This window comes from Takifugu rubripes, chromosome 9 (assembly GCF_901000725.2).
Source record: "Takifugu rubripes chromosome 9, fTakRub1.2, whole genome shotgun sequence".
In the NCBI taxonomy this organism is placed as follows: domain Eukaryota; kingdom Metazoa; phylum Chordata; class Actinopteri; order Tetraodontiformes; family Tetraodontidae; genus Takifugu; species Takifugu rubripes.
This window is the reverse complement of record NC_042293.1, coordinates 1,753,405-1,775,766: the sequence shown is the minus strand read 5'-3', so window position 1 is coordinate 1,775,766 and position 22,362 is coordinate 1,753,405. Positions and strand designations below refer to the sequence as shown.

General features: G+C 45.1%; 1 long non-coding RNA gene across 2 annotated transcripts in view; it reads left to right on the top strand.

Annotated features, from left to right (window-relative positions):
• The first annotated feature begins 1,049 nt into the window (after nt 1-1,049).
• The window catches only part of LOC115251035 (uncharacterized), a 56,050-nt gene continuing 34,737 nt past the window's right edge, over nt 1,050-22,362 (top strand). For both annotated transcript variants that reach the window (XR_003889589.1, XR_003889590.1), the window contains exons 1-2: nt 1,050-1,117; nt 15,200-15,294. This is a non-coding gene — a long non-coding RNA (uncharacterized lncRNA). The remainder of the gene's footprint in view (nt 1,118-15,199; nt 15,295-22,362) is intronic.

Sequence of the window (22,362 nt, the reverse complement as noted above, 5' to 3'; positions counted from 1 at the left end):
GGAGTGGAGGAATATTATGGAGGGAGGTGGCGGCGGTGGGAGTGCTTTGGTGAAAGGATTCAAGGATTTAACAATCCCACATCCTCTCAGGCTGTCCTTCATCTCTAATAATCAAGCCTGGCCACAGAATATCCCTCTGGATGGGAGAAAACATGTTGCCTGTCCGCCTCTCACTCATCTTCAGGCTGCCAGTCTTGGGCTTTCCTCTTGAAGTCTTCTGTCACATTTATGTCTTCAAACACCTTTTTTAACTGCGTGCCACGTCTTTAAAGCTAGATATCTTTTTTTTTGTGTACGACATTAGCATGAGATGAAGGGCAACGTGCCTGATGCAAAGGGAGCCCTGAGAAGGCTGGAGCACAGATACCATGAACTTGTTTGTTGCTGCTGCTCACCGGAGGCCACCAAAATAAGCAATAAACGCGCCCTGTTTATGAGTGACATTGTTCCAATCTAAAAAATAAAAAATAAAAATCCCAAACGTGTGTGTGCACATGTTGACCCTGCAGCAACGGAAGAGAATTTATTGGATTTTTATTATTATTATTATTTATTTATTTTTTAATAAAAAATTTTGTTGAGCAAATGCACAAAACCTTATAAAGTGATACATTTGTGAAAGCAGATTATTTTGTCTGTGCATGCTGTTGGTGATTAAATAACACGCAGCGTGAAGTGTACACAGTAATTAAAATATGCACGGGCGTGTGAAACGGGAATAATAGTTAAATCGACTTGTGATCAGGTAATTAGCCGCAAGATGAAATATTTAATTTAACAATTGTGTGCTGCGCTTTTGATTTTATTCTGAATAAATAAAATGGATGAGGGAATAAGGCGGTGAAATGCCCAGAGTAAACCGATGGGTGCGACCACTTAACTTTGGAGAAGGAAATAAAGCTGGAACACGCCCGGGAGGCTGCCGACGAGGCAGGAACCGGAGCGTCCACTAAGCGGCGCCGCAGCCCGCATCATCCGCGGCACCGGCGCTTCCTCCCCGCAGCACGCTGCAGGCAACCCCCCCCCCTCCCCCCTCCCTCCCCCGCTCTCCGGGTCGGGTTACAGTGACGAGGGCCCCTCTGTCTGCACGGCGACTTCTAGAAAGATAATATTACAGGTAGGTGCGAGGCGCGGACCGTGTCAGCGTCGATAGACAAATTAAGCACTGAAAAACAAGACCGTGACCCAGAAATTCTCCCTTTAATCGGGTCACCGTGCTCGTTTTCAGCGCGGAGAGATAATGGCACCTCTCACTGTCCTTAGCATTTGAAGTCCTCTCACCGCAACCTGTAGCTTTTGGGGCACTGGAAATTGTGCAGCTGGACGTCTTGTGCCCCCCCATCTGTAGCTTTATGTGTTGAGCCATGTGCACCTGCCTGCTGAAAGATCTATGTGTGTGTGTGTGTGTGTGTGTGTGTGTGTGTAAGTGGAAGGTCACTCTAGCTCTGTGATGAACTGTATCAGTCGCTTCAACCATGGATGTAGGCAAATGTGCAAATTAAGAGAGGATATTCCTTTATTTGTCCCACAACCAGGAACTGTGCAACGCTGCAACAGAGGGATACTTGAAGGATATCAAGAAAAACACAATTTCAGAAATAAAGAATTAAAAAAAAAAAGCATATATTAACGTTCCATTAAAGCCAAACTTTTAAAAAAACAATAAATCTAAAGAATGAACCTTATTCCTCATTACAGTTCTTAAAATATCAGTTTTCTTTTTAGGCAAAATAGACGCATTTAGCCTCTTGCTATTGGCAATATGCTCCTCCAAATATAACAATATTGCAGCAGATCTGATTTTTATAGGCTGGCTTCTTTCATTTGCTCCACATTTTACGAACCGCCAGACGAGTCCGAGCGGCAGAATAAATGCGAACAGAAATTTCTCTGAAGTAGGCCAAGCACAAGAGTCTTTTTTTTTTTTTGCTCCTACAGGGTTTTGTTTAGGGTTCCACTGAGGAAGCCCAATGCAAAGTGGGCCTACAGCCAACTGGGATGGATTCTAGGGTGGAACCTAAACAGATGGGAGATAGCATAAAGGTGAATGCGGGGTCAAGCCGAGCTTCAGTGATAGAGCTGTGGGCACTGCTCATAGCGCTGTTTTAAAAGTTGACTTAAGAAAACAGATTGTGTGGTCAGAATAAACTCTTAAGACCATATTGGAGCAGGTTTTTTTATTTTATTTTTTTTCTCGGGCTGCTTTTTGTCTGGATTGCCACGGGCGGATGCAGCAGACACCAAATGGTCAAAAAATTGTTATCATTATGTTTGTCTGGGGGTGTTGATTTCCAGCGGGTGGGGTTGCCTTTGTCCCCCATCACACTTAAAAAAAAGAAAAGATAAAGTAACCCAGTTTTTCCACAATAAACCGTCTCACAGTCGTTCCGTCTCGCTGTAGTCGACGGCGTTCAGGTAATTAATCTGTCAGCCCGGTGACGACTTCCGTCAATACATCTATCGCCGCACTTACTTAGGCTGGAGTAGCCAGTGGGATGCTGCGCTGACAGGGAGCACATTTGTCCATTAGTAAACACTCGATGGCATGTGTTGTGATTGGGGGGAGGCGGAGGGGCTCCTCTTCTGTCCAGTAGCAGTCATTTCTGCCCGTCACCCCCTCATCGCTGTAAAAACACTTGCTGTTGGTGTGGTAGATTAACAGAGAGCCCCCTAATGGAGTAATTACACCCAGCCAAACATCTATTTTTCACCTGTGCTCCGCCATTATTCTCTGTCCCCCTATCCACTCCATTGGAAGTCACTTACTCTCCTTACAATGAGTTATCATTGACTGCCATTTAGACGTTCTGGAGCAATTTGTCTTACTGAGGCCAACGCGCTGGCCTCATTGCAAAGAACAATCATTCTCCCTCCAATATATAAAACATTCATGGGGAAAGGGAAGAGAAAATGCCCCCACAAACAGATAGCAGAGAGTGGCTAATAGATACTATAAAGGTGACAGACAAGGAAAATAATGTAGCAGATTAGCAGAGCAGAGACGAGGCTGCACGGCCGGCACAAAAGCTTTAGGGACTGCACGGCTGGAAAACAATCCTTCATGAGGAAAATGTGTTAAATATGTAGCACGGCAGCTTGTGGTGGTGGTAATTGCTGTTGTGGCAGCATGTAAGACTCGATTTAGCTTTCAGCACCAGAATCCTCAGTTTGCTGATGATTGAGTGTTGTTCTAGTCTAATATTTGGTGGAAATTAGCATTTTGGAGTACAATAGTTCTCTTTTATGAACAAAGACGTGCTGATTGCCCTCAAGTTTCACTCACCATCTCTAGATTTTAACGCTTAGGATTATTTGTTCCGGTGGAGTATTAAAGGAGGAAAATAGAGGGAATATCACAGTTAAGTTCTGCTCAATTATGCAGCTGTTGAGCATTTTGGAGCAGAAAATATTCACTTTTGTCAACTCTGGCGTCATGGAACTGTCCAGCTTACACACACACACACACACACACACACACACACCCTTCAGTTTCCCTGGAAAGGGTTAATCACGTTCTTAATGCAATGCTTTGTTGGATTAGTCCCTCTCGCCGCCCAACACAATGACAAATAACCATTCTTTTTCTTGCACTGATAATCGGGACAACTTTAACATTTCTTACTAGCACAAGTGAAACCATTAATCCTCTCTGATACCGCTGATAAGTGGTGACTGTGGAGTAATGGCCCTGTCACCTTCAAAAAAAAAAAAAAAAAGAGAGGGAGAAAAGAAAAAGGCGAGATAAATTTCGAACAATTAAAACAAGATGGCCATTATATTGCTGTCTTTTTGTGTCATCAGCAAAGATCTGGCAGAGGTGATATTTCAGAGAGGATTTTTGTTTTTCGATGGTGACGAATATTAACAGGAAGAGCACGTTAATTATCGGTTGGGAGCATAATATTACAGTTCTGCTTTAGACCAGGGCACAAATTCTGTTGTGCAATGCAGGAAATATATATTTGAGCATTTATTCCCATGAAAATAGGGCAAAGCTCTTTATATAGATATCATCTAGACATTTTGCTGTACCCTTAATTTGCATCCCTTAAAAAAAACTGAATGAATGCCACCTAATCTACATCTGATTGTCTTATACAGCTGAAGGCGGAGATACTCATTGTGTTGGGTTCAGGCATATCCCGACATGCTGCCACACACGTGTGGCTCTGATATGACATATGTTGTATGCGTGTTGTGCCTGATGCTGCATGGGAATCATCTCGACCGTGGATGCTGTGTTACTCCATACGTGAGGGCTGGAAACGTGGTAGCGGCTTTAAATATGAACGGACTGTCAGTGCCATGTGGAAGTATTCACACATGCTAATTTAAATTCTCCGTCATACGTTCTGGTCGTCAGCGGGGCTGTCTCCACCACTAATCAGTTGTTGATGGAGAAGCCTGGAGGTGTTTTGCCGTAACCGACAGGACGATAATAAACATGTTTAATTGAGTTTCTGATTGACTATGAATTGAGATTATTTTTATCTGTCAGACTTGGCTACAAAGGAAAACGCATTGTTATCGACATATCTTATGTAGTCCGGCTATTCTGGGAGCCGGGGCCTCAATTAGGTAATATTTAGGACTGGAGAGTATATGGAAAACTATATAATTGTATGTGTTATAGCTATACATTAAAAGAGCATATGCATATCATGAAAGATGTCTTAGTCCATGTAAAATGACATATATAGCACCTGAGAGATACAGGAAAGACTGCATATGATAGATGTAATTCCCAAGGTAACAGAGGTCATCTCCATGGCAACCTGCAGCACAAACTAAAATCATTATTACAAGATTTAATTGAGAAAAAAATCACTTTCAGTGTGTATTCAGACCACTTCTGGAGTGTTTGACTAGAACAGAACAGAGACTGGCGACAGAGCTAATCAGCCACTTGGATGTTCACACAGTTAGGACAGTACTTGTGAAAACATCAGCTTTCCCTTCTGGTTTCATTTTTGCATGTTATTAACATCTTCTCGATCTGGGGTTTAAATCATCTAAGAGTCGGTATCTTTTTTTGTTTAAGGGGGTGGGGGGGGCTGTTTGGAATGCCGTCCCAGGCAGTTGATACTCAGTCTCTGTGTAGCCATGGCTCAGTTTTGATCAAAGGGGTCCAGAGGCCTGAGTTTCAAATCCTCCAAAGCCCATTTTGGCTACTCTTTGTTTAGCCCATTGGCATTCTGACCCCATGCTTCTTAGACTTTGAACTCAAAGCTCAGAAAAGCTGTATCGCTGCTTTAAACACATTATCAGTGGGTGAGGTTTTAAGAATATCACTAATCATCTTAAGGTTTTAGTGCAGTGTGGCAGCATCGTTCCAGGCTCCCAGGGGCCCATTTACAGGCACGGGCACTGTAAGGAATTTCCTGTGAACTATATGACAACTTGGTGTCAGCAGGTTTTTTTCAAGCTTCTCCTGTTGGAGCGGCTTAAATCTACACCGATGTTCGACTTTACTGTGGAAACAGCACATTTTCCCCATTTGAATTGAGTAGATTTGCATAATTATATCAGAGCGGGTGCCGGCGCGACGTTTCCAAGCTACCCGCTACTCCTGAAGCTATATTTATTTTTCATTGCAGTCCCTGAGATTTAAAAAAAAAAAAAGATCGAACTGCTGCACTTTGGTGTCAGATTAAAATTTACTCAGAGAACTCGCCGCCATGTTAAAGTATTAATGCTGCAGTTTAATAAATAATTGATGTCCTGCCGTTGAGAAATGGACTGCATTAAGTGGGAATATGAAGAGATCGGATTTCAGTTCAACCTGATGGGATGCATTTAATAATTAGCCTGTCAACACTTTCATTTGGTCTTCATTTTTTCTTTGTTTGTAGGTTTCCTCAGTGAATAAAACCTGTTTTATTTCCTATTTATTTCATTTTTTCTAATACATGGTTGCTGCGGGGTTTGTTTTGGGTGACCAACTCGGCATTAAATCCTGACCATCAGGTGCATTTCAACACCTGCCGGGTGCATTCATGCGGATTTTTAAAGCTCTGGATGTCACTCCGGGAGGATGAAATCACGGGGCGGTGTTTTGGGCGTCGTCTTTGGGCGCCCACAGTTCGCGACTCACTCATCCCTTTCTTCCTCGTCAGGCCCGGCGCTTCATATTTGGCACCTTGGGTCACGTGTCCGTCATCTGGAGATATTTCAGCTGTGTTTCTGTCACTCCAGCGGGTGATGAAGAGAAAGGAGGAGAAGGTAAAGACACAGCCTGTTGTGTGAATCTCAGAGAAGGCCTTGAACCCTGCCATTCATCCCTTTCACTTCATCAGCTGAGTCTAATTGCCAGAGAGGACAGGATACCGAGGGCCCAATTGTTCCTTATCCTCTTTGGAGCCTGTGAGGCATGAAAAGCGAAAGGCCCGCTTTTGATCTTTTTTTTGTTAGTTTTTTCTTTTTTTCTGTCATCCTCTACTATCCCTTCCCTTTGAGTGAGACACTCTGTTCACACTGTGCCCCTTTCTTTAACCACGCAAAAATAATTATCAAGCCCTGCTTCATCAAATAATGGTAGATATTGGAGGTCAGGACAGGGTAGGCCAGAGGTCCGCCGGGGTGGCCCCAAGCCTTGGTGGAGCTCCCAGCTCATCTTGGAGGCATGCTCCTTAGCTGTGACTACCTTTATATACCTTGACCCCGGTTTTCGTTTGCCTGTCCTAATGAGACCCTCTCATGCAGCCAATGCAATAGAGGTCTCGGAGTGGCAGGGCTGGGAGGCCAAAGTACAATGAGACGCAGGCCTGGGCTCAGACAACGGCGCATCTGTGCTATCTTATTAAGTCTTGGAAAAGAGCTCATGCGTCTCAACGTCCCATAGGCGCTGAGAGCAGATCTATTGACACCTACTTGTCCTTTGCGGCTAGCACCTTTCTCTCGGGAGAGAGGCACAACCTCGAGTTCTTGTTAGAAGTATTTAGTGAGGCAAAGTGCTTAACTCAGTTTGGGTGGCCATGTGGCGCGCGGCTGCAGAATGCAGTTTTGTATTAATGAAGCGTTCCATGGAATTAGAGAAAGGCTGGAAGCTGACCGAGATTGTCTCAGGGAATGTGGTACTTTGTCGTAACCAAAATTGGCGCGTTTTCCCGACTCTGTCAACATTGAAAAAGTTGGGGGTTTGGGGGAGATTCAATCTAAAAATCCTGCAAATTAAAAACAAAACAGAAACATATCCGCCTAACTCAATTAGCCAACCCCGATCTCACTTAATAACAAACAGGGGAGAATAGCCAAGAATAAGTGGAAGAAAATGACAAACCAAACCAAAGTAGGCAAACAAAAACCTTTAAGCAATCATGTTAAGCACGCCTAACATCTGAGCGCTGTGTGAGAACAAAGCGAAGCTCCTGTCAGAGCATCGATCCGCTCCTGAAGGCACACACATCCACAGCTCTCTGATTGCTCCCTGCCTCTCGCGCCTCTCTCCTCAGTGCCTCCAACTCTCTGTGCTCCCGCTCCTTTCTGAGAATGTGCTTATCGATCTGGCCTCCTTCGTTGGAGTTAACTCGGTGATAAAACCTGACCAAGGGCTTCCAATGGCCTAAAAGAGCTGGTAGACTTGGTAAAAGGGCGAGATGATAAAAAGACTAAATTTGCTCATTTAAAAAATCTATCTGTACTCACTTGATATGTGTAAAATGCCCTGAGAGCTATTTATGCTATCATCAACGCTGTTTGTCGCCCAAAGTTGATGTATTTACCTTATCAAAGATGCACTTGCATTGTGGAGTGATTAATAAATTGGGCATAACATGGATTGCAATGAGGTATTAAGCAGCCTCTGCCATTCATCCTCTGATACTCACGGCTGAATTAGTCTGCTACAATGCCCAAGCCCAGTGGAACATTTTTACTTTCCTTTAACTTTTGACTAGATCCAAGCGCGGTCGGTATTTTGCTCGGCTCTGAAAATATTAGCAAATTTAGCACCATCGATGGTAGCAACTATTGGGACACTACTGTGTGTTTTCTGTGAGGCAGCACACAAAGGCACCGGGGTTTCTTTAAAAGAATCGACTCTTGCTCTGTGTGTCGGTGCGTGCACTCGCGTCTCCAGAGTGTGATTATATTGTATGTCAGTTTGTGTATATTTTTGCAAGTGTGTTGCGCTGTCATGTCTGTAACATTCCATGTGGGAGGGTCTGTTGATAAGTAAGCCATCTGTAGTGTTCTGCAGAACGACATGTTGTAAAGCGAGATTTGAGAGTGTGGAGAGACTTGACTTGACAAATCTTGGCACATAATGAGACAGAAGGGAGTAAAAGCAGAAGTCTGGTCCAGAGATAAACAATTAGATTTGTCCCTGAGGTAAAGGCCAGGCATTGCAAGGACTCTCAGACTAACAAAATCAATATGGCTTCCAGTAAGAACACTCAAGGGGTAAAATGATGAAGAGGTTATCATTCACATTTCAGATTAGGACACTCTTACACAATAAGAAACTGTGACGGTTTAAAAATCGATATGATCACTAATATGAGCCTGCATTTACATTTGAAAGTATATGTGTCTGTCTTTCAGGCGCCATCACTCATAAGAGGTACGATAGCGTAGATTATCGGGGTTTCTGAAGGGAGAGTGTTGAGATTTTCTTTTTTTCCTGCAGCCGATAGCGTGAGGATCTGAAAGGAGAGCGCTTTTGGGAATGGAGCTTTCACACCCTCGGATAAAAAAACCACAGCAGAGTCTGAGCGGAGTGGGCAGTCCCTCTGCGGTACATCCCCTCTCAGGTCCTGCCCGGACTTGAGGGTCTAATCTCACATCTCACCACTGTTCCCAGCAGGCCTCAGAACAGTAGCACTGCCAAGACAAAAAGAGGTGGACTGTTGTCTGCCTTTGCTCTCGCTCAGGCTTTAAAGGAGACAACAAAGAGAGAGGCAGTGAATGGGTTTGGGGTGGGAGTTGGGGGAGATCACAACTTGCGCGAGATTGCTGTTAGGCAGGGAGGGCCCCTCAGAGACGCAGAGTCGCTGACCATAAAGGTGCGAGCCTGTGTCGCGGCCAGCCTTTCGCCTCATCTCCATGGAGACGATGACACGGCACCCCAGTGGGCTCCACTCCGCCTTGGCCCCGGAGCAGCAAGTGCACTTGGGGATGTGGCCTGGCCATCACCTGGGCTCCAGGGGAACAGGAGGTACTGCTCTGATGACCTTCAACAACATGCAAGTCTGTCATCTGAGCTGAGGGAATAACAGGGATAAAATCAGCGAAGGATTCCTGCAGAGGCGTGTGCGGCAGGCAGGCGTCCTCTCTCCGTGGTATCAGGGCATCCCTTTAATATTATATCATTCCATGCTCTCACATTCCTTTCATATTGGCACATATTTGGGGAAATTTGCTGCAACTTAGGAAGGAACAAGGTCTTTGACTCTTAACACTCAGGCAATGTTACTTACAAACGTCACGATAGTGAATAAAGCATTTCTTTTTTAAATATTAATGTTAAAAAGATGGAAAATGACATCACATCTTTCCAACTACAAATGTTAAATGTGGGACTTTGTATTATTTATAATATTGTGACAATTCGAAGTAGTTTAGGAGTAAAGAAGTTGCTGTACAACTGGTCTCTATAAACATTTTAAAAATTTGAATATTGAAGGCAAAAAAAAAGGAGCTTTCGGATTAGATTCTCAGAATCATTCCTCTGTTACGTTATAGACCATCGTGTGTTGCTGTGATAAATTATTGCCAAATGGAAACTCAGATCTTCCGCATCTCAGCGTAAAGCGGCGCCGTCCAACACGTCCCCTGGAGACACCCGTGTTGCATTATCTGACAAACGAATACAGGAGATTTAGCGAAAATGGGAAAAAAAACCAGAAAAATCTGTGCTTTCTTGCTTTCAGCCAAACATAAAAAAGGGGGATTTTGAATGGAGTGGATGAATCCTTCGCAAATTCTTCATGCAGAGCGGATTCACGACACCCTCTAAAAGGTGAGAGATGGCGGGCCCTAATAACACAGCGCTGTGCAATGGTTCTGACAGGCGAGCAATAAAGCAATCAGGGTCCCAGACATTCCAAATCTCTCTGCCGCCCACCCTCTAACAGACTGAGAGATGGGCGGATGACCTGTGAGCTGTCAATCATGGGGGGGGTGGGGGGATACCTGCTGGAGCCTGATCAGGGAGAGCTGAGGGCACCGGTCCATCAGATCTGTTTTCAGACTCCAGACACTACCATTGCAAGCATACCCACAGACACAAAAAGCCCCGCTGCCATGCTCTTAATTAGGAGATGTGTGTCGTTAAAGGGGGGTTGTATGCGGGGGGTGGAGGGAGCTGTTGGTGGACTTCTGGGGTTTAAATGGGTATGGGAGTGTCTTAGATATAGGGGGGGTTAGTAAGTGGAATCCCAGTGAGACGGTGAATAACCTTTTCCCTTGATTTAGGAATCAGGCATTGATCTGTCACGCTGTTTTGTACAAGCCGCTTTTTCAGCGCCGCTTCTCTGTGTGTGTCGCTGCACACTGTGTGAGACGGGCAACGGATGGAGGGTGGGGCGGGGTAAAGGCTCGTTCATTAGCTGTCTGTAGCCCATTCCAGCAAATAGATCACCATAATACTGTGGTTAGTTAATGGCTTTCTGGTGTTTCCTCTAGAGTCTTCCTGTCTGATGGCTGACTGCTAAAAACTCACTCCACTGTTTTCTGCTCCTTCTTTTTTTTTTCCCACATGGGGAGGCTTCTGTTCCGCTGCCTGACTCGCACAATTGGCTTCAGGCAGCGGCCAAGTCTATCAGCGGCCTCTTGGACTCATTAAAGGAGCAACAGCAGCATCGTCACACACATCTTGATCTGTTATTGCGTCTTGCGACTGGATTTATTCTCAGATTTTGAAAAACGACGTTGCCTCCGTCGTATTCTAGACGCCCCAAACATCCCAGCGGCAACGTAACATGAACACCGACATTATGCCGAATCCCAGTTTGTCACCTCCAGGTTAAAATGCAACAGAGAGGAGTAAAGATGTTTACTCCTTGCAAACAAAGGGAAAGTGAAGGATGGCCAAAGCCTGGTTTAGGATGCTGCCTGGTAATGTTTCCTACATTTTTAGTTTGTCCAAACATGGTATTTTACAAGTTATTCTTAACCTAAATGACTATTATTTCTGAAGAGCACTTACCTTAAACCCAGTGTAGATGGTCAGTGCTGTCACATTAGCCAGTATTGCTGAAGTCCCTCATTTCTGACCATTTTTGCACAAAAACAACAAAACGAGATTTCTGAAACAGAAATTCATGTCTTCCTCTCAAAATTTAAAGCTAAATGCATCCATCGAGAGTGGTGTGAGGAGGCCTCTTTATATAGAGTGTGAAAATCTACGGCCTTAAATGTTTGGCTAGCATCACACTTTAACTGGCGACAGATGTTTTCACCACCAGGTGTCTGTTCAAGATCAGCTGGAAACACAACGTGATAATTCTTCTCATGTCAGCAATGTGAAATCCTGGAAAGTTCCGAGAACATCGCCTCTCAGAAAGATGGACTTCCAATCCGTCAGAGGCGTCCGTTTATGGGATTCAATGCATCGTAGCTTAGCCTTGGACATCATCCTTCCCAAATGATTACATGTAACACCCCTGTTGATAGATTCTACCCTGTTGCTGTGCTTCAATCATGTCAAATCTGAATGTTGTGCAGCCAAAAATCCCTCCATGTTACTGCAAATATGTTACCAATTGAGGTTTTCCTGTAGCATTTAAAAGCAGCATAAAAAGCAGGAACCACATTCGTGCTATCTTCCATACTGCGCTGAAAACGGCAAGAGAACCTTAAACTCAGCTGAAAACTTTTTTGTGAACCATTGACCGATATAAACAGTGTGTAATACACATCTTTTTAGACACACTCAGGTAGCAGCACACATTGGTTGGACTTCTCATTGTTCATTTGAGATTATACCAATTTCATTCCTGGTTATTGGAGTCATGTGATCTGGGCTCTTACTATCACATGGGTCCAGTTCATCATGCTTAATCAACAGATGTAGTAAAGTAGAACCATTACAATTTTAGAAGAATTGTGTCAACTTATATGGCTTAAAAGAGCTTGGCCATTGATGGGAACTGATAAGTGTTGGGATTGTGCTCCACATTCCAGAATGATGTGAGTGAGTCATCATCTTCCTGTTACAGCTTTGTTAGTGCAGCTTTATTGTGTGTGTCCTGCAAATTCAGAACACTAAAACCCCATTACCCGTACATTACCTTACTAATTAAATTACCTACCTCTCCTACAGAGTCAATTGGAGCTAATAAAAAAGTCAAAATCGGTTCTTCAGCTGCCTGCTATAAAGCCATCTTCTCTGTAGTGATCCGCTGGGGATTCCAGCCAGAGGATGTTTTAGACGACCAAGCGCTGAGGCCTCTCCGAAACAGCCTCTGAGATTGCTCGATGCGCCTAATGTTGAGCTGCTGGCAGGAAAACCACTGTGGAAGCCAAAGCTCCGGCTAATTTTAACGCCAATATCAAGATGAAGCATTGAAATGTGTCCATGATTTATTGGGTCCTCATTTAAATACATCTCTCTGTCATATTTTGTGTGTTAAAATGTCTTTTTTGATCTGCTTTGAGAAAATTAGCTACATTTTTGCGTGTGTGTGCTATTTTAGTGTGTATCTTCAGCGAATGACTGAATGACACACTCCTCTGGTAGTGTTGGGGTGCACACACCTTTCCACCCTCTGCTAACACAGCATTGTGGTGTCTAAAGGTCACGTCACAGCCGTCACGCTGCGTCTTTTCCCCCCTTTGCCCCTCAAGCGCGGCCTCCCAGCGTTTTCCACCTTCCTTCCAGTGCTTCTGTCAGGGTGGGGGGGAGGAAAAGAAAAACTTTGTGGACACTAATGCATCCCTCGCTAATTGTAACTTATTGAGCTGTTTGTCTCAACCGTTTCCCAAATGGAAAAACAAGCTCAGAAGGGTGATTTTTCTCGACAATGGACGGAGCTGCTTTGAGATCTACAGGAACTGAAAATTGAGTTCTGAGACCATCACGGTTTTGCCAGTGGATTTGAGAGCGAGGGCGTCGGCAACAGCTTCATTTTTGGACTGTTTGGAATGAAGTGATTCTTCCAGGCAAGTCCTGAATCTCCGGAGAAGCTCTGCTGCTGTATTAATGTGAAGTATGTATGAACACACAAGGCTTTGAGTCAGTCTTATTGGAGCAAGGCGATGAGAAAATAGCTTGATGGCCGATAAAGACAGGAGTTGATATGAATAGTAACAAATTAACTTAGATTTTTAGCTTTTATGCTTCTAGACTTCCATTAGCCATGATCATACCACGTCAGGATTCCGATCTGGATTGTTTAGGATGCATCATAATTTAATATCACCTGAATGGGACGTTATGTGGCGCTATATGATTATATTTATATTAGTAATGATTTCCCTTTCTTTCAGTAGTTTCAACAAATTTGAACAAAATTAGCATTTAGCATTTTATCTTAGGAAACCTTCACAGATCCCTCAGCTGGTTCAGGCTGGCATTAGCAAACGGGAACTTCCGGTGACACGGTGATCAGGTGCTGTCAGTGAGCACATAAACACATTCAGCTCTTAACTTTATAATGTGATTTGTGTTATAATAGGAAACTTTAACAAATCCAATAAAGAATGTCATGAAACACATCAAGTCGTCTGATGTGAAGTAAGCGTGTGGATGGAAATGTTGCCAGCTGATCCCCAGTCAGCTAGTTTTGCACATCAGTGATCAGTGTCATGTTGTCGAGCTCTGGTTCGACTTACAGCTTTTAATTCCGTATTTCAATATAGGTGTTTTCGGTACATTTTTGTTATCTTCGATTCTATCTGATCCCGTCTGCCTTTCAAAGGAGAAACATGAAAACCTTCGAAGATGATCTCCACCTTTGTAGTGGGGGAGCTTTTTAATGTGTGGGGGGACCTATAGAAGATAAAAGAACCTTTAGGACATTTCTTTTCCTTCTCTTTTTGATGGTGGCTGATGAATTTTGCAGGAATCTTTCTATTCTGTCCCTGTGCTGCTCTGTGGACCCCCCCCCCCCCCCCTGCATCTGGAATACTCCGACATGCTCGTTCCTTCCAGATCTCTGATGTCATCCCCTACACGTGCATGATCTCCTGCAGCTGGCGGCAGGAACCATCTGTTTTTCACATCAGCCCTGGATATTTCTGGGTCACTGAGAAACTGGTTTACCGGACCAGGAAATCCACTTCTGGATTTGTTGGAAGCAATAGCATCTAAAACAGAGAAGAAGAAAAAAATCCGTTACTTATGTTTTTATTGTGGCGTTTAAATGAACGGTGCCTCTTGTGGTTCATGACAGCATCAAAGGGAGCTTTAAATACAAAGTTCCCGAAGTTAGTCGTGCTCACAAATGCTAAAAAAAAACCCAAACTAGATCATGTTTTAATGATACAGGCTGCTATCGAGGCGTCACTTCCTTCAGCCTTCCATTTGTCAACTTCAGCAAAACAAACGGACCCGAAAGCGTGTCCTGATGACTCCTCCGCTTTATTGGCAGCTGATACATGAACAAGAGGTTGTCTCGGTCGGAAAAAAAAGGGGGGGGGCAACCGCTGAGGCGTTGCTGGACCTCCAGACCTTTGTGACCGACGGCGTGTCATCCCTCACTTTGTCATGTTTAACTAAAACCAGTCCCCGTTTAAAGCGGCATCCATCAGTGTTAGTTGGGAACAATGACAGATTGCCTCTCGGCGGCTCTCAAAGCATCTGGATCCTTTCTCTACTCCCTGTCCTTTATTTATGGTAAACAGTCGGAATAACAGCTGGGCAAAGGGAATATACAAGTTAATCAATTGTTTGTTAGGAGCCGCGGTGATGTCTCATATTCTACCATCTGCAAGTTAATGTCCGTTTACTATGCTAATTTTCCCAAAGGCAAAAACGCATCTATTGATTTCTGTTTGTAAGATATTTTCAGTATTATCGCTCTGAAATTGCTTTTGGCAGCTGCGGTGAAAACGTCGGGATTATTGTCTGTCAGCAGTCGTGTTTTAAGTGAACCAAAAGGTGCCAAAACAGGCAGTAATGTGGTCGAAACAAGCGCTCCTTTTCCCTCCGGGGCTACGCTCTGGCCGCTTCACACTCCGCTGGTGCTCGCAGCCATGCGATGGTTCCTCTGGGCGCCGTGCTTCCCGTCAGGGTGAAGTCTCTTTTGTCTCTCCTCAGGTATCCGTGCCGGTGGCAAGGTCTTGACCTTTCGTTCCGCCCTTGCTCCTGCTGTTCAGCGCAAGACGACCCACATCCACGCTCGCCTCAGACAGGTCAGTCTCCCTCTCATCACACCGGACGCGCTTCAACGCCCGATGGTAGAAAAACACGTACTTGACTGTAGTTTTAATATAGCTATGTTCATTTCCCCCCCTTGACTTAAGAAGACGCTAACCTCCCTTTGTTTGTGACCCACCTGATCCGATCCTCAGAGTTATTAAACAAGAAGAAAATCATCCAGCCGACATGAAAAAGTGGAAAACTCACTCAATAGACCCACGGCGGAGCAGAAAAACCCGCGCATATGCAGAAATTGGGAGATATTTTTATGTTAAATCGACTTTATTTGGTGCATGCTATCTTGGCAACCTTGAACCAGTGTTAGGCTAGGGCACCATTTACAACTGTGCTGTGAGCGCTGGCATCCACCTTTTTACTATTTCCCAGCAACAGCACAGCAACCGCACGCTACTTTATTTATAATCTCGGCGACCCCGGTGTGCAACTCTTGCCCCGTGCTGTTGCTTGCATCACACAGTGAGGTCACTTCCCTCTGCTCCTCCAGCGCTGCTCTTGCATTCCAACATGGCTCTAGGACAGCAGCCCAAGCGAAGCTCAGTACTCCTCAAATCACAAAGAGGCCCAGATCAGAGCCGAGCTGGACGTAAGCCAGGATCCGGGCCCTCACAGCCCAGGCAGCTGGGGGCAGCCTATAATAAATGGGAGACAATGAGAACTTGCACGCCTCCCACGCTTTGCATGTGGATGTCGATCCAGAATTGAAATTAAATGGTTGTGCAGGTTGTCGGCCGACCACCCTAATTACAATATAAATATGTAAACCACTGGTGGGCTTTTCGAGCATGTGTATACGTTAAGGGCACACTTTTAACATCTCTGACCTCGCCTTCGAACATGTGTGCAAAAGCACAACGATTTGCAGGGAACAATGGATCTGTTGCCTGTGATTCTTCTGCACTTTTAATGCTATAACTTTGAGAAAAGGATCGCTTCAAACATTTGATTATCCTAGAGGGGCTTTTTTTAGGCCAAAACGCATGTGTATGTTTATTTTTTTCACATGGGAAACAAGACATATTAAAGGCTTTCTATTTTAATGAATAATAATGAACAGTTGATGGCCACGTAGAAGGCAGCGGGGCTTTAATGGTCCCATGTAGGCTCTTAAGCCTCTGGTGATAAATCTCACACCGTCTCACTCCTATAACTAAAACCCAAACCTCATTCAACTTCGCATCCATCAGTATTTGTCTGAAAGCGATGACAAAGCACTTTCAATTACACCAGTAACTGACTGGGGAAACAGTTCATAGCAGGGTCCAGGCACAGAGGCTTTGAGGAAGGAGGGTGGGTGCGGGGAAGAATGGCTGGTGGGGCATCCGTTTGACTCGCTCCCAAATAATAAAAAGGGTTGCGCGACTTGCTGACACAAGGGACGCCGCCAGCGTCGGGAACCCAAGGACAATCCACCTATTTTGTGCGCTGTCACCCCCGTGGTCTGATTTATGGCGGGGACATCCTTCCTGTGACCCGTTCGTCCATCAGCGGGCCCGCTATAAGGATACTCTGGTGATTAGAGGCTGAAGTATCAAAGCATCCTCAGTCAGGGCCCTTGTCTAGCACCAGAGGGCCTTACGCTGCTGAATGGGAAGTGTGGCAATTGGGAGGGAGAGCGTTGCAGCAGGAGAGGAGTGCCATTCTTAACCCGGAGCACCAGGGGAGAGGAGAGCTTTTCCAGAATCCATCAGCTGCAAACGCTCCCTTCTGTACTGTTGCTGTTTTCTTTCCCGTTTTCCGTCCCAATTTGTGGTCCGCGTCACGCGGAGTGCGCGCTCTCTCAAAGTTAACGCGGTGCTGTTTAATTGGAGTGATTTTACTCGTAATTACGGGATCCTCTTGGCCACTTTTTGGCTCCCACTTTGCGTGAGCAGGCTAATTTTGGCATCAATCCTTAAAATTAATCAGCGTGTCATACTCAAGGTTGTTCTTTTTTTCTCTCTCTCTATTATTTGGGGAAAAAAAATAATTTGGAAAATGCGAATTTGCTTTAAATAACAGGAACATTAACCGTCAACTACAAAGGCTGCGATAGCGCCAGTCTGGGAAGCATCTAATGCAAGTGTAGATAAGGGAGGATGGTGTTCTGCTCTTTTAGAATGCCTTTATTACATAAATAAAAAAACGCAGTCTGATCCTCCAGAGGGCCTGATCTTTTAAAGCAGCTCTGACTCCAACCCCCCTGATGAAAGGCCCACACTAACATCAGGAGTCCAGAGCCTTTACTCTCTAACTTCAGGCAATTATGACACAGAGGAGATCTTTGCCTTTTGCACTCAAAAAGAAGATGAAAAAAAAGGCATCCTTTTTTTTTTTTTTTTTTTGCCTTCCCAAGCCTGGTTGTAAAAATAAGCTCGCTCTCCTCAATTGCAGTCACCCCGTGCCCTTTGCAATAGCAGCAAGGATGTATCAGAACAAGCCATGGGGCAAAACAAATCACTTGTGATTTACAGAATTATAAAGATTTTAATAGCTGCAATGTTCCTCTCTCAGATTGGTCTTTATTTCCAGGAGTCAAAGTTTCCCGGGTGCCGCAGGCTTTTTAAAAGCAGTAATTGGCCAACAGAGAGATGAAGGATCTCCCCGAGTGATTGAATGCATTTGTTGCCATGAACTTGAGGGTATCACTCTAAAGATCGCAACTTCAGGTTGTGAGAGCAGGCAACTTATCAGGCACAATGCAGCGGTGCTACTCAGACAACTTTTCATTACACTTTCTATCATAGTTTCAGTATTTCTGGTGAACTTGTTCTTCTGGGTTTTTATTTTTTCCTTTCTGTGATGTTTCCAAATCATTTGTTGTAAACCAGAAGTTTGCGCTTTGTGAACTTCCGACATCTGCGTATTTACTGGCGACTGGTTTTAAGACTGATGAGCCTGATGTGAGAATCAGCTGAGCTGAAAATCAGTTTGCGTTTCGCCCGCCGCTGACTCAGCGCAAATGCTAAACGCCGAATTGGAAACAGCGCAGAGATCGTAGGAAATAAAGCCAATCCAACCTTCTCGGGGCTGTTGGCAAAACCGCTGCGCATCACTGTAAATCAGCCAGACCGGTGCTCCGAAATTAGAGGCTGAAATTGTAATAATACCAGACAAATGTCTCCCGTTGGGTCCTTCCTGTACTTACAGCCAGGCTCTAAAAGGTGTCGGTTGTGCTCAGACCTCCTGCCGTTGCCTATATTCCTCTCTGAATCGCAGGACAAACGTTTCCTCCTCGCGTCATATTGTTAGCATGCTGTTCCGACTGTTAATAAATCAAAACACGCTAAGCTATATTGAGGGCGGGGGGGGTAATGGAGTTTGACTCTCTGCCGGTGGTCTCCTTGTTAGTGTGCTGAGTGTCAGGACTGACAGTGCAGGTAGCTCACATGCCACTTAAGGTTTTAGCTTCTGCGGCTTTTGGAAAGAAATGACCGTGACCTGTGCAGCCTGAGCCCGCATCCCACACCCTCTCTGCCTGACAGCTGCTCAATGGCAAGTGTCTGCCAGCATGCCGAGGGGAACGCTGCCAAGCAGCCGGAGATGGAGATGATTACCACATCCCTCGGCTCCCCCCCCCCCCCCCACCAGCCTGCTCACTGAAAACTGATACCTACTAACAAACTGCTGTCAACATGTCAGCGAGGCGGAGAGAGTGAGAGCAGTATGGACTGAAAAAAAGAGAGAGAGAGGAAGAGAGATGTGTGGGAAAGTCAACGTGAGGAGTCCAAACAAGTGAGGATTAATGACACCCAGACAGGTTTCTCTCCGCCGTTTTGTGGCAGACGTAAAGAAGGCGCGCGAAGTGACAACTCGTCGCTGTGGAAATCAAATGAAAAAGTAGCCGAAAGGTTAAAGCCGACTCATCATGGAAATGTATATGATGTGTGAGATAATGAGTGCGGAGAGTTTGTTTGGGTTACTTTTCCCTTCCATGTAGAAGTTAGCGAGAACGCCATCAAGAGTTTCCACTTTCAAGTGTTCCTGGTGTTGTGCAGATATGCAAATAGCTTGACACCTGTCCTCCAGTCACTTAAAATTTAAGGCTTTCCTGCTGAGAGGAGGAGGAGCGGCGTTCCGGAGAAACGCCGTTGTTTTGGAATAAATCCCACACTGTGCCACTTTAAAGTGAAACAAAGGAAGAATCACAGTTGACATATATTTTTCTAATTGTTGCGGCGTGAGGAACAGAGAGCAGCGTCGAGTAGCTTTGCAGTGATAGTAATTAGAATATCGCTCGGATAACTGCAGCAAATTCCGATTGTCTGGATTTTAGCAGCCGAAGGCCCTTTTGAACAACTGTCTGAATCCATATTTGTTTTCCAAGATCCAAAATGGTAATTATGAAACTGCTTGTTCCGGGGTTTTTTCCCCCCCGCAGAACACTAGAATACAAAACATTTTGAGCAGATTCTTTGAGAAACAGCAAGTTTTTAATTCATTTTTGTGCTTTTTGTCATTTTAAATGAAGGGTTTTTGGTTGTTTTTTTTAAAAAACAACTAATTTCCTCTGTATTGAAGATGCACTAGAAAGACAAGCAAACCAGATTCTGATAATATAATGTTGCTACTTTCGCTTTTAAATCGAAAAGAAACCTCTGCATCAGATAACCTGCCTCCTACTGGACTCTGAGGAGATTCATTTGGATTCTTACATTTCCACTTCCATAAATACTGGTGCTAATCCTAATGATCGCGACAATAACAACCACAGACAAAAGAAAACTGTCTCCAGTCCTTCGCTGTGGAACTTTTGTTGAGAAACAAGATAAGTATTTCTCTAAAAAAAATCAATTTTCGAGAAGAGACTATGGAAACAAACCTAAGTGCTAGTTTGAACCAACCCCATAAGGCTTTCAGGGAAACCACCAAGCCTAAGAAGCACTTTATTAGCCAGCAGGGGGGGTCAGGAGGACCAGCCCTGTCATTGATTGAGGTTGGAGGATGCATCCACAGCTGCACTTTCTCTAAATTTCTAAGAGTAAATATGCACCTTTGAAGTGGGGGGTGCCTAGGAGCACTCCTCTGCACAGATTGTGTGGGTTTCTGTGGGGAGCTGTAGTTACGGGAAAGATCAATGGACAGGGCATTAGGGGGAAGAGTACACTACACTGTCCAGCCCTCCAGCCTGCAGAGCAACTCTGCAGCCTCGACGTGGCCAGGATTATTGAGCTTCGGGCAGTCTCGTTCTCCGTGCTGGTTGCTCAGGCTGATAAATTTCAACCTCTCTGGCTACAGCTCGTGATGCAGGAAAAGAATAAGTAAACCGTGAACTTCCTTCCAATCCCCTCCTCCCCTCGTATAAATCGGCTCGTCCTCCGGTGGAATTTGGAGGATAAATCTTTAGAATATATTCCTCCCTCTTCTTTAAGCCGTTTCTATTATTTACCCCCTAAAACATCTAATATAAACACTGGGTTAATTTTCCCGCTTCTTACAAAATAATAAATCAAATCCACAATTATTTTAACTGGAATACCCAGATCTATCTATTATTACTGGCTAGGAAAAAAACTCTTCTCTCCACTGTGTAAGTGCATGGAAAAACCCATATCCTGCTCATTGTGTGGCTGGATATGTGTACTTGCGGCGGGCTTTAAGTGCATTATACTTGTGCTGAACACACACCTTCCATATTGTGGTTTGTGAAGACTGTGGAAAAGCCTTTTGGGGTAGCCGCACATCCAGGCTAGGCTTATCTGCTCATGGTCGGCACGGCGTGGGATAACCGAGCAAAGATATTTAAGCCTTTTCCCTCTTCTGTTTATTTGTTCCTCATCACACTTTTTAAAAGAAATCTGGAAAATGAAGGAGTAGACATCAGCACCAAATATCCATCCTTCTATTAGTGCCTTTTAATAAGCCCGGATCAAATTAATTTGCTGAGGTAAATACCGCGCCCTCCTCGGGCGTCTCGTCTCGGCAGCGTGTCGGGGATCAGCGCCTCTGCCTTTCCAGGTGTCGGCGTGCTCTGGCTCCGCCGTCCTCGGAGATCCAGGCGCGGGGAGTTAGCATTCACAACCCCTGTCACACTCCACAAAACACCGTGTCACTCAAGCGCAACCCATGTGGCAGCTCTGGCATTAATGGAGACGTTGACATCTTCCGACAGAGTGTTTATCTAATACTAATGCTAAGCAACCGGAGCCGGCGGCCCCCACACGGAGCCGCCAAACGCCGCCACCGACCGCGACATCTGGCAAGTCGCGCTAGTTTGCCCATTCATCCCTCAAGACTCATAGAATCCACAACAATGGCTCTGCCGCTGTTCCGTGTCATGTCTGTTTTGTTTCATTTATCATGCAGCCTGATATTTCTCGCCGCCATCCGCCGGGCTCCGTCGCTTCACAGGTGCTTGACATGAAGATGAGTACATTTATGACACATCGGGGACGCAACGTGTGTGTACGGCGACGTCAATCTTTAGCTCAGCTAAAGGTTGTTTTCCTATTTCGAGAGCAGTGCTTTTCTCTGACATTTCTTCTCACCGATTCGTCTCCGTCCCTTCGATGCGTTATAACACCGCTGATTTTTAACGCTCAAGGAAGATGTTCCTAAATACATCCATGACGTATCTAAAGAGCCCTCATAAAAGCCCGAGACTGTTCCTATATGGTGCTATACCTATCAGACTCTGATGATGAGTTCATGAAGTGTATGGTGCTATCTTTAGAGGATTGATTTCCCATACTGCCATGCAGTGGGCTGCATTTATATTCCGTGCCTGTGGCTCCGTGACCCCTGGTTCTCCTTTGATGTGGCAGGCAGAAGCACAAACCAAGATGAGGCAGAGCGAGGGAAGGCTGAGGAAAAGCAAAAGGTGAAACAGTCGACAATGAAGGTGGGGGGGGGTGGGGGCTGGTTCTGGTGGTGCAGGTTCCATAGAGGAAGGAGGGAGTGCAAAAAAGACTGCTATGAGTTAGCGGGGAGCCGTATGGAGCGATGAAGCCATCATCTGACAGATCTGGGAAGGCTTGCACTGAGGGCGGGTCCACGGTGGGTGGGTAGGAAGGAAGCCCGGGCCGGGCCGGGGGGAAAGGGATCGGGTGATGGTGGGGGGCTGG